Source organism: Siniperca chuatsi, linkage group LG10, assembly GCF_020085105.1.
Source record: "Siniperca chuatsi isolate FFG_IHB_CAS linkage group LG10, ASM2008510v1, whole genome shotgun sequence".
NCBI lineage: Eukaryota > Metazoa > Chordata > Actinopteri > Centrarchiformes > Sinipercidae > Siniperca > Siniperca chuatsi.
Genome location: NC_058051.1, coordinates 22,472,021 through 22,487,248, shown reverse-complemented (window position 1 = coordinate 22,487,248; position 15,228 = coordinate 22,472,021). Strand labels below are relative to the sequence as shown.

General features: G+C 42.2%; 1 protein-coding gene across 2 annotated transcripts in view; it reads right to left on the bottom strand.

Moving 5' to 3' along the window:
* The window catches only part of LOC122883606 (nuclear receptor coactivator 3-like), a 61,073-nt gene extending 46,642 nt beyond the window's left edge, over positions 1–14,431 (bottom strand). For both annotated transcript variants that reach the window (XM_044212550.1, XM_044212551.1), the window contains exon 1: positions 14,301–14,431. The gene's annotated coding sequence lies outside the window, so the exon portion shown is untranslated. The remainder of the gene's footprint in view (positions 1–14,300) is intronic.
* Positions 14,432–15,228: the final 797 nt, after the last annotated feature.

The following is a 15,228-nucleotide window of genomic DNA, read 5'->3' as shown; positions in this document are numbered from 1 at the left end:
TTTTCTCACTCTGCCTCCCTCTTATCCCGTCACTCCACCCTCTCTGTGTTCTGATTCCCTCCTTTTCTCTATGTAAGTCTAGTGTGGAGATGGTGTTATTTTTAGCCCTGGTGAGATAGGGAGAGAGATCGTGCTGGGCTAACACATACTCTCCACAAGGCCCTTACTAAAGGCCTGTCACCGACGTGTGAGAGAAAACCGTTTTTCAGTTAACACGTTTCCACCGTGTATGTGTGTTTACTGTAGTATCACATAAACATTACTAAGCTGCTTTCATTCGAGTAGGCAGAAAAGTCCCTGTGATAACAGGCATCCAACATAGTTAAAGGTACAATCCATGATGCAAATGTAAACAAAAAGGCAGCAGCACCACCAAAACTCAAAAACAGGATTAGAACCTTAATTTAGATAAGTAAAGTTCGAAAACAGTGAAAAACAGGCCAAATTCTAAAAATATGATGGGTTAACATTTCCTTGTGGCTGAAATTGAGATAGTGATGATATGTCAAGGTTGAGATTTTGTCAGCGCAATGTGGCCTCTTCAGTGTGATTGGGGTTGAAAAGTTGTCAATGCCTTCTGTTTTGAATTTTCAAGATCGGCAGCCTTGTCTTACACATATGCAATTTGCTTCTCTGTATTATCTATGTAGCTGCTAGAGTCTCTGATGTTGTATTGGTTAGCGTCGACACTTGGCATTCTTAACTGAATGTATATTATGGCATGTAAAAGTAGCTACCAGCGTCAAAAAGAGAGTCATTTTCCATTCATATCTGCCCTCCTGTTACTCCATAGTTATCAGTTCAAATGGCTGTGCCTACACACACATTTGGTCCAGGCAGTTTTTCACAGTAGACTAAGTCATGTAGCACATAGTTGGAGAGGAAAGGGCAGCATTTCCCCAAGCACACTACACCTGAATCTACCAGCAGTGTCAACAGTCTGTCAGTCAGTCTTCCATCAGTCGGGCTTGATCAGCTCAATAAACATCACCAGCAGCCTTCTAGATCTGCAGGCAAAGCAGAGGCTGTTCAGCTGATGGTTACCTGAGTGGGCAGCGGAGTCCAACAGGAGATGATATTTCATCCTGGGCATCTTGTCTAAATGATGGTGAACTGAGACATAGGAACATGCACGTATACACAGCGAGAAACAGAAAGAGAGACACAAGCGAAGCCTTCTTTTTGGGCAAAGTCTGATTTGCTGGACAACACCTAACAATGCACAAACAACAGCTATAAAAAGCCCCCAAAAGAGGAACGCCAGAAGAACCAGAATCTTTGTCTCACATTGCATCAAATCAATATTTAAATTCTGGCCCCTTTTCCTCTAAAGAGAGCATGCAAATGTCACTGCCTGTTTACTAGAACTCGGATCCCACAGGACTAACAGATTCATTGTGAGGGAGGGAGGCAGTAAAAGAAAATGAGTGAGGAAAAGCTGATTCAACCAAAGACGCTCCCTCCCCCTCTGCCTGAGCTGAGTCCGATGTATGGAGAGCTTCTTTCCTCTTTCCATCTTGGCAGAAACAGATGGGTGAAGGTAGTATCTCTGCTTAGTCCCCGTCCACAGCAGAATGTGAAAATCAGCAGTCTGACTAAAGCCTGAGCCTGCATCTTCTCTGCATGTCATGTGCACGCTTTCAAAGTCTCCTGAGTCATATGTTTCACTGAGCAATCTAAATGTCTAAACAGTTTCATGGCATTAAAGGCATTGATATCACCTATTTAGACAAAATGGGATCAATCAAAAAACGGTTGGGAGGGGGGTTACGTGTCGGTAACGGCAGCGATACCAAATTAAAAAATACATATAGCACAGTGGGAAGAAACCAGAATTGATGAGCAATCCTAGAGCTGTAGAGAGAATCTACATGTTGAGTTTCATACCATCACTAAATGGTGAAACAACAAATTACAATACAAAACTAAATTTATTGTATTTGGTATTAGGAATGTTCTTACTAAAGCCACTCCACTCAGTTTGCAGGTCACTAAAACCAAATTTCTGGGTGTTAAATTAGACAATTTACTGTCTTGGTCTGATCAGCTTGATCACTTTGTTTCCCTGATGGGAAAAGGGCATTGCAGGAGATGTTGCCGATTTCAAGGAGACGTTTTCTGCATTTGTTTCGGTCACTTGTTCGAATTGCACAGAACAGAGCAGCCAGATTAGTTCATTGTTCTTTCCGTTCTAATGTGCGTGAGATGCATAAACGATTATTAAGGCTAAATGATGCAATGCATTATTTGGAATAATACACACTGGTTTTTGTCATAGGTTTAATACATGTCCAGAGCGAGTTCTCTGTAGTCAGAAGTAGACAAGCTGCCATTACTGTGGTGACCTCATTAGTCAGAGACTGGACTAGAGACTAAATAATTTCCAAGTTCACACAGACACAGCAAACCTTCATCTGTCAGGCTACTGCTGACTGTGATTGACCCAAACATCTCTGCTTCCACTATCAGTGTAAATGTGTTCAATTCCACGCTGCCACCACAGTAAAGGTGGCGGCGCTTGATAGTGCAACACATAAATCAGTCGCCGGATTTGTCTATAGAGCTTCTTCTGCCTGGAATATGCTCCCCACAGACATAAAACAGATCAAAAGTAGATTTTCTTTAAAAATGCTACATTTTGAAAACCTTGGTTAACTGATGAATCTAACATAGATGTTACTTTTTGTTACTGCATTTTTGGAACCTTTTTAAATTGTATTAATTTTCTTTTTGTTGCCAAGTTTCTATTGTCTACCTTTTCATATGTAAAGTTATTTTACTTATTTTCTGATCTTTACATTTGGCTTGTTGCCTTTTCTTTTTTAATTGATACCGTGTGATATTAAATTATTTGTTTTTAATGTTAATGTTTTTGTGTGGACCCTGGGAAGACTAGCAACCACTTTGTGGAAGCTAATGAGGATCCAAATTAAGAATAAAGAATAAAGCAATCACTAATGCAGTTAATGTTTATGCAAGGTGCTGTTGTGCACAGTATGTTGCAACTGAGCTTGACAGGAGGTACAGGTAAACAAGCCTCTGTGACATCACAGCACCAACAGTGTGACCTCGGAGGGGAGGCGGAGGGGCAGCCAATCAAACGAAGCCTGCTCGTCCAGCCCGCTGCTCCACACAAGGTGACGAGGTGGGGGTAGCGGACCTTGGAGTGCTCTCCTGCTATCCTGAGATGAGTGATGCTGCTGCTGGTGACACTGGAGAGAGGAGCTGGTGGATGGAGATGGCGGTGTGTGCATATATATGTGTGTGTGGTGGGGGTAGAGTGATATAGGAGGCGTGGCGGCTAAGGGGAAGGCAGGACGGGAGTGAATTAAATTGAGGAGGTGGTCACGTAACAGCCAGGTTCAGGCAGAGTTGAGGCCACTTGCTTGCTGTGCTGCAGCTGGTAACGTTTACCTCAACTCCTACCTCATAAATGTTTGTGTGTGTGTGTGTGTGTGTGTGTGTGTGTGTGTGTGTGTGTGTGTGTGTGTGTGTGTGTGTGCGCGCACACATATAAAGGAGCTCTAAAACACATAAACTAGGCCTGGATTTTTACAATGGAAAATAAGTAAAAAAACAGAACTTCCCTTCTTAGACACACACACCCCTCTGAGGACCCCTTTAATAAGCATCTATTACCTTACAGCAAGAAGAAACGTGAAACTAACCCCTCCTACCCCTAAAATCCAGCTCTCCTCTGCACGGGGCTCTCAAAAAAGGTGACAGATTGTGTTTTTCTAACTCTCTTTTAAACAATGATACACATACACGCCTGCCCTTAAGCATCACGCCACTGACCACAAAAAGCAACACAATTCGTCACTGCTCTCCCAGAAGATGCTGACTTTATGTGTCGGTTTGTGAAAATCCTGCTGAACTCTGTGTGCACCTTGCAGAGAGCAAAAAGAGAAAAAACAAAGCAGAAGAAGAAAACTGCCCTCCATATTTGGCACCAAGACATTGTGTCTTTACACAATTTTGTGGCACATTCAAGAATAGGTAGGCAAGTGCTATCTTGTAGCCCTTGCTGACAGTGGTCTTCTGCTATCTCACCTTCATGTGTTTGCAGAGCAGCAATGCACTACATGTGAGCAAGGTTTCTTAAGGCCTCTACACTGTGTATTTCTGCTGCTCCTGGATGAAAGTTGCTCATGAGAGAAATTAGGTAAAATCTTTTATATTAAATGTTATAATATTTGAAAGAATAAATTAATATATTACCCTATGCCACACACACACACATCTACACCTCTGTTCTTTACACACACACACACACACACACACACACACCCGGCTCTACACTGTTGCCTTTCTTCGTTTTAAATAGTCGCCCAAAAAACACATCTCCCGTGTTGGATTTTTTTCACCTGCAATTCCGTTTTCACAACAGCAGATGAGCTGGTGAACAACAAGCTCCACGGCTTGTTTTTAATGATGTCACCTATCGAATGAATCGAAACTAACGTGGTACTAAATGACATTGGCACCAACAGGTGCACTTACAAACTTTTAGAAAACAACGGCATCAGTAGGCCTACATAAACTGGAGGTTCTCTCTGTGTGTGTTTCTCTGTAGAGCATGTGTGACTGTCAGTAGACTGCACAGGGGGGGATCCATGCTTTGATCGGGTGCAGCCATAATTCATTGCGATGTGCCGGTTACGCATTTCCGTAATTGATGACATCAATTACGTAGATGAATCGTCCCAGCCCTAATCAACAGACCAGCTGATCAATATAAAACTAATTTCAACTCGATGCAGATCATATTGGGAACGTCTCCTATGATATGATTTGTGATTATCAAGCATGGTGTTTGACTGCTTGTGTTCTTCTTCTTGTGAGGGTGAGGTTTTCCTCACACATCCCTGCCAAAAACTGACTGATTGAGCCATTTGACTCTACTTTTCTAAACTTGTAAAAAAAAAAAAAAAAAAAAAAAACATTCTTTCTATCCCAACATTGTGAACAAAGTGAGCATACAATGCGATCAATCAATCACTGCCACTTCAGCTGAATTAGATCCCAACTTGTTCTGTCTCGTGGTCATTGTAGTTAGAAGATGATGTTGTGTGAGGTACCACCTCTGCTCTTTTTCTCTTAAGGTTAATGTTATCAGATTGACAGTTACACTTTCAGCCATGTCTGCTGTACATAGTCACAGCGTACGTATGTCAGCATGTCCCAATACTGTTAATATCACGTTAAGACAAATGTTTATCACATTAGGATTTATATCGGTATTACTACAAGTGTGGCACACCCAGATTGATGACATGTCTCTGCTTGCATATTTTTAGCTATGCTAGCAGCCTGGCTGTAGCAAGCCCCTAGGAAGTGCGCTGGGCTTTGAAGCCAATTTTAAATAGCGCCCAAACCGTGGAATTATAACTTCTGGGTCCGTCAGGTGATGCACACTGGCCCCACAAGACTTTTTCCCCCCATAGACTTACAATTGGAAAGAAGCGGCTGTAAAACGGGGATAAAAATTTTTTGGAGCGTCACAACCCCCCGCAAAGAGACTTGTTTCACTATGTGAATTAGCTCCATTCTGTCTCATAATATTTAGGAAAGTCTAGAAGAGCCGGCTTGAGCCTGCAAAGGGAAGCGGGCTTATATGAAACGCTAGTGCGCTTGTGCCTGTGAGGCCGCACAATGCGGAAGCTATAGGAAGATCTGGGTAAATTTATACCGGGAAGTCGAACTTTATTGGCTTCATGCGCCACTGAGCAGCTTTCATAGGAATGAATGGAGCCCCGCCTCCGACGCTGTATCCAGTTCTTGTTATACATCCATGGGTTGTAGGGATGGCTATGTCTGTCGGTCCATCACTTTGGCTGAAATATCTCAACAACCACTGGATGGATTTCCATGAAATTTTGTACAGGTATTCATGGTCCCCAGAAGAGGAACCTTACTGACTTTAGTGATCCCCTGACTTTTCATCTAGTGCCACCATCAAGGCAAACATTTTGGTTTTTTGCCAATACCTACAAAACTAATCACATTCCCATCAGCCTCAGCTGTACTTTGTTTTTAGTGCTAATGAACTAACATTAGCATGCTAACACGCTAAACTAAGATGGTGAACATGGTAAACATTACACCTGCTTTACATCAGCAAGTTAGCTGTGCCTAGGTACAGCCTCACAGAGCATGGCTGTAGACTCTAGAGTCTTGTTTCCTCCATTAACTTTGTAGCGCTACGATTCACTAGGTATTCATCGCACAATGACATGCCTCACAACTGATCGTTTTCTGACACAGATTGTGACCAAATTTCGCACAGTGTGACATGCAATGAACCTGCAGGATTGCTGCTATCACACAGTGTTTGGGGGCCTTTAACGTACAATGTGTGCTGTACTGAGTCCAGTCAGTGCCAGCAAACATGCAGCAGAGCCCCCAAGGGATGCTGCAGCCCTCTGAGGAGAAAAGAGGAGAGGAAATGAGAGGAGAGGAGGTGGAAGAAGCCCCAGGTAGCCTCACAGCAATGCACCATTAGAGAAAGGAAAACACAAAGCCAACCTCTGCTGCTTGCTTCTTCTCCAGCCACTGTATCCCTCACTTTCCCGCTGACCAGCTAAATATTTTATCAGCTGGCAAAAGAACCTACAAGCCCCAAGGCCAAAGGTTCTTTTTTGTTTGTTTCTTTATAGAAGAAAGAGTGTGTGTATGTCTATATGCATTGAGGGGGGGGGGGGCTGAGTTTGTTCACCAACCAAGTCACTGAAGTGCTTTTGATTGGTCACTTTGATGTAGTTTTTCCTGTTTCTCTCTCTCTCCCTCCCTCTCTCTCTGTGTGTGCATCCTATGTGCAGCATGCTGCTCAGTTCAGAACTGGATGAACGACCTTGAGCAGGCACGCAGGGCTGTGTTGCCATGGTAACGAAGCCTCGCGCAACCAGTAACAGCTGGATGCAACAGCACTCCCTGAATTTTAGCGGGAGTCGCCACGTTAATAAAACGACTCTCCATGTCTCCTCCCCCCTCCTCTCCTCCTCACTCCATGCCCCCCCTTCTTCATCTCTCTCTCTCTCTCTCTCTCTCTCTCTCACACACACACACACACACACAGATCTGTACTAACACAAAAGAAAGCTAGGTCGTACAAAGACAATATGTTTGATGTTAACACATTAACTTATTTATATATTTATTTAGTCCTGAGCACCAGCTAATTGTGTACTGCGAAAAAGAGACACAATGAAGAAGACTGAGGTGAACAAGACTACAGGAGGGGGAAAAAGACAGAAATCAAGAGTGGATCGCAAGTAAGAAAACAAAACACAGAACAGGGAGAAACGCACTGAGATGGGCACTTGACATTCCTCTCACAGAAGAAATAGCTCTCAGAAAAATAAAGCAGCAGAGGACATGAGCAGCACTGAGGCATTCTGGGGAAAGAAAGGAAACAGAACTCGAGGATACACAGTCGACCGTTGTTCTGACATGAGCGTCAGCTCATCCCTCTTATCTCTGTTTCTCGTCAGTTCATCCCTCCAGCTCTGCTTGATATTTAGTTATTACATTATCACAGACAAATGTTTAAGATACTTTTCAGCTCTTTAACTTTACCAAAAACATTTTTATAAACCCATAAAAAAAAAATTTCTACTGAAATGACATGATCCTGACATGTCAAACAGCAGAAATGACTAACACAACTCTTACATCAATTTCAGGCCAATGCAAGGACATGACCTGTGTTTGCCATTAGTCTGAATGGGTCAACATGTGTTCAGTGACCCAGTTTCATGATCAGTGTTTAACACAGGCTAGCAGGAGAATATAAACTTTAATGTTTAATGTCAGATTTGCCTCAATAATAAAACGTAAAAAAATGTTGACACTTATTTTTATTTATTATCAATTAATCTGTCCCTAAGCAGTAAACACTAACAACACATGATAAGCTGGAACCAGAGAATGTTTGGGGTTTTTTTTTTTGCTGGATAAATTGCCTTAAACAATTAATCAATTATAAAAAATAGTTGTCTTGAGTAATTACAGGGCTGTTTGCTGATTGGCTGGTTAAACTTCTGCTTAGATGTCATCAGTTGTTGTGGCTGTTGCGATATGCATAAATTTAGGTCAGTTAGAGAGTCATTGTTGGTAATTTAATAAATTTGGTGTACTGTCCAGCTTTAGGTTTGAAACTTTGGTAAATTAGAGTTAAGAAACCCAAACTGTAGCTTCCATTTAACAAGAATTTCTTCTATGATTGAATTTTTGTGACATTTCTCTCATAAAATGTTTCACTTCATATTTCTGCAGATTTCTTCAAATTGCATAAACCAATAAAAATGCAAATCGGTGCAGAGACCGCTTATTTATGCTTTCAGTGTGTTTTAATGTTCTCCATTCTTAATAACCGTTTGGGTAGCCACTTAAAAGGTGGGGTATGCGATTCTAATCCAATACACGCCTTTTTGTCCATTTCAGCGAATATCTCCTCACAGTCTGCTAGCTGTCCATTCTGTGTATGCGCTGAAAAAAAAATCTGGTGTTTGTACACAGCCCTGGCTCTGTAAATGGGAAATAAACAGGAAATAAACAAAGTGGCTCGGACCAAGCCACACAACACTCTTCCACCTTTAAAGTGTCATCTCTCTGAGAAATTGGTCAGTCCCCCTTTAAAATGTTACTCCCTTTTGTAATCATTCTTTAGGACTCTTCTCACTTCTCTTCACACATAAGTTGTGACTTGGGTTTCCCTGGCTGTTGGGATGAGTAGATTTTGGGTGTGTTTCGTTTCATAGTGGATGATGCCATTAGAATATGAGTGTAGAAAAAACAAACAAAATACAGATTTTTTTATCCAGATACATGCAAAAATGCCACATAAAAAACAAACTTAAAGCTGCTCTAACCAATATTTTTACATTAACAATGGGTCAGATGACTATGTGCAATGTGAAACAAACCCACAGTTCGACTCAGCTCTATGGAGCTTTTTAGCATCTTTCAACTCACTGTTATTGTTTTACAGCCCACAGTTTCACTGTTTTGATTAACTTTCAACGTTCTCATCATGGTCTTTTCTAGCCGCAGCAGGCAGCTGTTGTTCAGACTGTATGCTACCTGCCCGGACAAAGTTAGTGACTAGCTTGTGAACACAGTAGAGCATTTAGCAGCTAAAGAGCCAGATATTTCCCTCAAGAGTTGGTGGAGACCAAAATAGAGCTAAAAAGAGAGTGAATTTTGGACTTCCATTCACCTGGTGACTATAAACACAACTAAAAATAAATGCTAATGTCGCTCTGTATCTGCTGTATTTGTAAACAGGCAACTGTGTGCTAATACATTCGCCACATCAACTTAATAAGGTGATAATATGTCAGCATTGTGGCTGAAAAATTAATAATATCAGCATAGGAAAAATATTAAAAAGGGCAAGTGCAATACTGCTTTGTAAAAAAAGTTTGTTCACTTCAGCTGATGAAATGCTTAGTGAATCCTTTGCATTGTTTCACTTCCATGTCATAGCATTCTTTGGAATTAAAGATCTGTGATATTGCAGGTGGTTTCGACACAGTGTCATTAGTCATTTCTGCTATTTGACAATTATGTGTGGTACCAACATTTCTTCCTGTATCGTCTTGACTCATGAAAGCATGTCAGCTTCCGGCACAACATGAGCAGTGACTCCAACACACACACAGCATTATCATATCACTCACACACCCCACTACTGACAAAGAGATCAGCAGCACATTTAAAGGAATAAATGAAGGAAGTTACTTTTGTATTATTAGAAGTATAAATCATTTTTTCAGCTTATCTGAGTGTAAAATACTTATGAGTGCACACATGGGGGGCAGAGGAGAAACTGTCTATAACAAAACAAATCAACAAGTAATTAAGATATACTTTAACACTTAAGGATACATTCACATCTCTAATGTTAAATAAATAAAACTAAAAGCTTTTAAAAGACTCTCTGTGAGGGACTTTCATTGATAGTTAAGTGGAGAGTGGCCTTATGAGCCTTGAAAGCAGCCAAGATGGGGGTTTTTTTTGTGTTTTTTTTTTTTATAAAAACGGCATGTGGGTAGTGGTTATTTCTGGTTTCAAACTGTTAGCTGTAGGATGAAGTAGAGCTCATTTGGGTGTCAAAGCTAAAGCCAACACATAAATCCCCAGTCTATCTCCAATTCATTATCAGAAGCAGCAAAACGTGTCTCTTCATAACTTTACAGGCGGGAATGCTGGCTCTGTGGTTTCTGGCTTGACAGGAGAGCCATAAATGTTGGCACATATACCAAATCATAGAAGTGACACATTACAATTTTGTTTTAGTGTTTTTTGTTTCCCCTTTAAGCTCATAGAGGACGGCCAGGGTGATCCAAATGCCGGTCATATAGGGCTAAGAGATACTGAAGCTCAATGCTTTTTTGGTATTGGCGGAAATATGTTTGTGGTACCGTTTATCAAAAATGTGGCACCAAAAGTTGGCAAAATTAGACTTGACCATTCGATAAACCTTCAACCCAGGTCCCGACCTGATCAACCCTCCCTTCAACAGTCAATCATAGCTCAGCAAACATAACTGGGCACAGCAGGTCTGTCAAGCGTTGGATTTCTCCACAATACCGAAACAGTGTACATGGGTCTGTGGAGAGCAAGCTGTAATTGTTAGCATGTCTGGCTAATTAGCTTACTACCTACAGTAATAACCGAGCATTACTTACAAGGACAAGGAGCACATCATTAACTAACTACATAAGTTTGTAGTGTTGCAGGCTATTTTAGAAAAATCCCTGTTTAAGACCAGCACAGGCACTGTGTAGTATTTCCCGACTGTGTTGAAGCCAGTCCTTGATGCTATCAGAGCTTAGGCTAACATTAGCAGCTCTGTCCTGCTCTTCATTGGATTTGGAGAAATTCACACTCCAGCAAACACAGCCAGCATTACCCAAGATGGTGTTACGTTTGCCAAACACATCGATTAATCCTCATCCTAGAAGCATTTTTTCTTGTAACGTTAAAAGTCAAAACATACTGTATGTAAGCTAAGAAGCTAATCAGGGTGTTAGAATGACATTTTCCCTTTTTCCCTTATCATACTTTTAAGACTAACTAGCTCTTCACTGCAATACAAGAACAACGCTGTTTCTTTGTTTGAAACTGGTGAAGATACTGATTTTTTGCCTGAGACATGCAGCTTGATACCACTTCCCAACATACAGTGAACAAGCGAACTCTAGCGGGTGGAGCGCGAGGAGGGGATGAGATTTTTTTTGATAACTCTTGTGATTTCTCCCTCTGCAAGTGAGTCTAAGTTTTTTATTCAATGAGAATTAAGGGCCCATTGTTCAAGAAATTACTATTTCTATATTTATTTTATATTACTTTTGAGTGGTAAATCTTCCCCCCCGTCATCACTGTAACGGAGGAAGTTTCTGAATGGCTGCTTTTGTTTAGACATTTTACATTTGAAAAGTTTCTTTTATTGAATAAAAAAAAAGAAAAAGGGTTTTTTAGAAAATCATGTTTCTATTCCTCCAAGCAAAGTATTGCAAAAAGTATTGTTTTGGTACAGGTATTGAAACTCAAATACAATGCCCTTGTCATCAGGGACAAACCCTGTAAGACCGCATCAAATCAGGCGCGAGGGTATCCATCGCTGGACTGGAGATGCCCGAGTAAAACACAAGAAGACAAAAATGAGTGGCAAAAAAAAAAAAAAGACCCTTCCTCCACAGAGCAAAATCAATGAGAGCTGGTGAAGATTAATTCCTGTTTAACACATCCTGACACATGGGAGAGGGGCCCCCAACAAACAACAGGACAACAGTTCAGCTCACTACACTGCAGTTGGGGGAGGCAGGGGACAGCGAGAGACATACCACAGAGAGAAGAGAGAGAGAACACAGCAAAGAATGTGGTCCGTTTGACTCAGAAAACTTCCTGATTCCACAAAAGACGTGAAAAAGCAACAACACATAAATGACCGAGCACAGTCGAGGAAGGCAGAAACGAGACCAACAAAAGACGAGGAAAGACAAATAAAGCCAGGTAGAATACCAGCAAGAGGCTACACCTCAGCCCGTCCCCTTACCGTACTATCGCCCCCCACACACACACAGAGCTTCCCATGCTCCCAGGCTGGTGTGTGAGGTTCTGTCTCCCTCCCACTCATCCTCGTGAGCCCTGCCCCCAGTCACCAGCATCCCCTGCTAACCTCTGTCCCCTTTTTCCCCCCATTCAGCAAACATCATGCATCACTGTCACCTCCTCGTCCACCCATTCATCCGCTTAGCGAAGACCCCTCATGGGTGCCTATGGGTCCAAGCAGCTTGCCCACACCCCTCACAGTCCATTCGATTCCTTGTAAGCATGTTGCAGGCACACGTGTCTCCACAGAGTTGACTGTAAATCTGTCAGGAGAGGGGTGCCGCGGAACGAGACAAGGGCTTCTTGTTGCCACACCCTTCCACTTTGGAGGCAAACAGACAGTTTAGCCACAAGCTGAAACGAGCAGTTGAAGTAGTCGAACAAGAGTTGATAAACTATACATCGAACAGAACCGTAAAATAAGCAGAATAGGCACGACAAAAAGACCTCACACTACATTTTTACCATGTTCTTGCTTCTGTAAATTCAGTTCAGTAACACTTTGGCTAATTCTGACATTTCGAGTGTAAACCTTTCAGAATAAAATAGGTTTGTGACTGTAATTAAAAAGGGATCAAGAAGAGTAACTGTTTTTCGGGGCGGGGGGGGGTCATTTATCAATAAAAACTCAACCATTCTCTGGTTGCCAATGTGAGTATTTGCTGCTTTTCTCTGATTTATATCTTCCTAAACTGAATATATTTGGGTTTTGGACTGTTGGTCAGACAAAACAAGACATTTGAAGACATCAACTTGGACTCTGGGAAACTGGAACATTTATTACTACTATTTAAAAATATATATTTTTCCACATTTTATAGATGAAAAATAATGATAGGATAATCTGTAATGAAAATAATCATTAGTTGTACCCTTATCCAGCCATAAAACAAAGCTGCAAACACATCTGAATTCAAACATTGACCTTAGTGTAATTAACTCAACCTGACATCCCTCACCTAGACTGACACAAAAACCATCTGCATTACTTCGATTCAACTACTGTTTATACACACACACACACACACACACACACACACACACAAACACTGAAGAGCGGACTGCTATTATCCAGTGTGGGCAGGTATTGTAGTATGGCTCTGGTGTCATGCTCAAGGACATGGTGCTTTTTATGCACACACACACACACACACATGCACACAACACTGGCTGGCTGTTTCAGGGATCAAACCGTGGACCTTCAGGGTTACAGGACAGTGTGTATGCACAGGGCCACGTTGCTGCCCCCTGCAGATACACAGTGAGACACATTATTAAGGATGAAGCAGATGACAGGAGGGGTTATGAAGGAGACCTAAGGGGGAAAAACACAAGCACAGCGACCATGCACTCTTTCCCCTCGCACATTTATAGGCAATGCACGCCCCATTAAGTGCACTGACTTGCACATAGGATACATACTGTAGAGTCAGTGCACTTTTTTTTTTTTAATCGCTTGGTAATCGCGACCTGGTTGACTGACAGACAGGCAGCCAGCATCGTCTGCCTCTTCCCGCATCGCATGTTTGTAGTAACGAAACCAGTAAAATCCACTAGTAGCCTCTTTCAAACATGCATATAATACACAGTTGAGTATGTCTGCACGCACTTGATCAACAAACATTTCGGTCCAGATTCCCTCATGTTGCGACAGCGTCAGGCTCAGCTGTTGTACAGTTTCCCTACCGACTATCGCGGACAGTCAGCAGCAAGCGAGAGAGAGAAAATAGTTAATTATCACCCTGTTTGTGTGTGTTAAAGCGTGAGTATGCGAGTGTTAAAGTGTGTGTGCTCTCCACCAAAAACTTCCTGATGTTTCTATTGGAAACACTTATGTGATCCACCAGCTTGTGCGTGAACTGGCCAGCTTGTGTGATCAAGTTAAGTTTATCAAATATGTCAAGCATTCATTCATTCTGCCACACAGGCTGACAGACAAATAAATGACACCTAGCATGCACTTCATCGCCGTCATGAGCAGGTTAGTAAATATTTGCTGTCATGTACTAAATGACCATGCACTGTGCCCTCTACACAGTACCGATGCCAATATTGTGTGTGCACCGCCGCCGGGAACCCAAGTCAGTAACGTTACATTTCCGTCCTCTATCGAAATGCAAACCAAATGCAAAGTCGAGTTAAATTAGCTGAATGATAGCAAACAAACAGCACAAGCTTACCGTGTGGACGTATCTCTCTACCGGCTCGATAATTTCTTCTTTACACCATTAACTCTCCGCCATCTTCGGCACTGTTTGTTTAAATGGGAAACACTCCCGAAGCCCAAGAAGCCAGTTCTGTAAGTTGAGGCGTCGCGGGGGCTTCTGGGTAAAGGAGTTCGTTCGAGTGGAGCGCCGCGCTTCCGGCTGCCTCGTCCAACCCGGATACGGACTACAGTCGGACTCCACCACCGCAGGGGGGAGGTAGAGGTGGTGGTGGCGGTCGGAGGGGGGGGGGGCAGGCACTGTCTGTCTAGCAGTCTACAGACGGATGTCAGCGACGATGCCAGATCGGAGATGCCACGGTGTGTATTTCCAGGTAAAACTCATGACGCCACGAAAAGCAAACTGACTTGTTTGTTTAAAGGGGCCCGGAGGCTAAAAGAGCACTATTTCCAGACTTTCTACTAAAAGAAATCGTTTGGCTAGAGGGGGTGACACAGAAATAGACAGCCCTAAACTTGAGAGCAAATCAGGACGCGAAGGTCTTAGCCTTGTCTGATAACGATGAGTTGGCCCATTTGGATAAATAAAAGTCTCGTTTATGTGCCAGCTGCGCCCGCTTTATTGGAAGCTGGGATTAGTTCTAACACTTTAAAGGCCCATACCAGTTTTTTTTTTGCATGTTTGCACACTTTACGTTACAGCTACCCATTTTGTAAAACATGCTTTTCTGTTTTAGAAATTTTGATGTACATGTCTACCAATCCAGTTGTAATTAATTTCCTTACATTATCTATTAGCTGTGTCTTGGGTTGTTTAATCCACTATTGTGAACATTAAGTCTGCATTTATTTTTGTCATATTATTGTTGGGAGGTATCACCGTGCAGAGTTTGCAAATCAGTCTGCGCTTTAATGACATTACCTTGCAAAAATAATGGCACCGT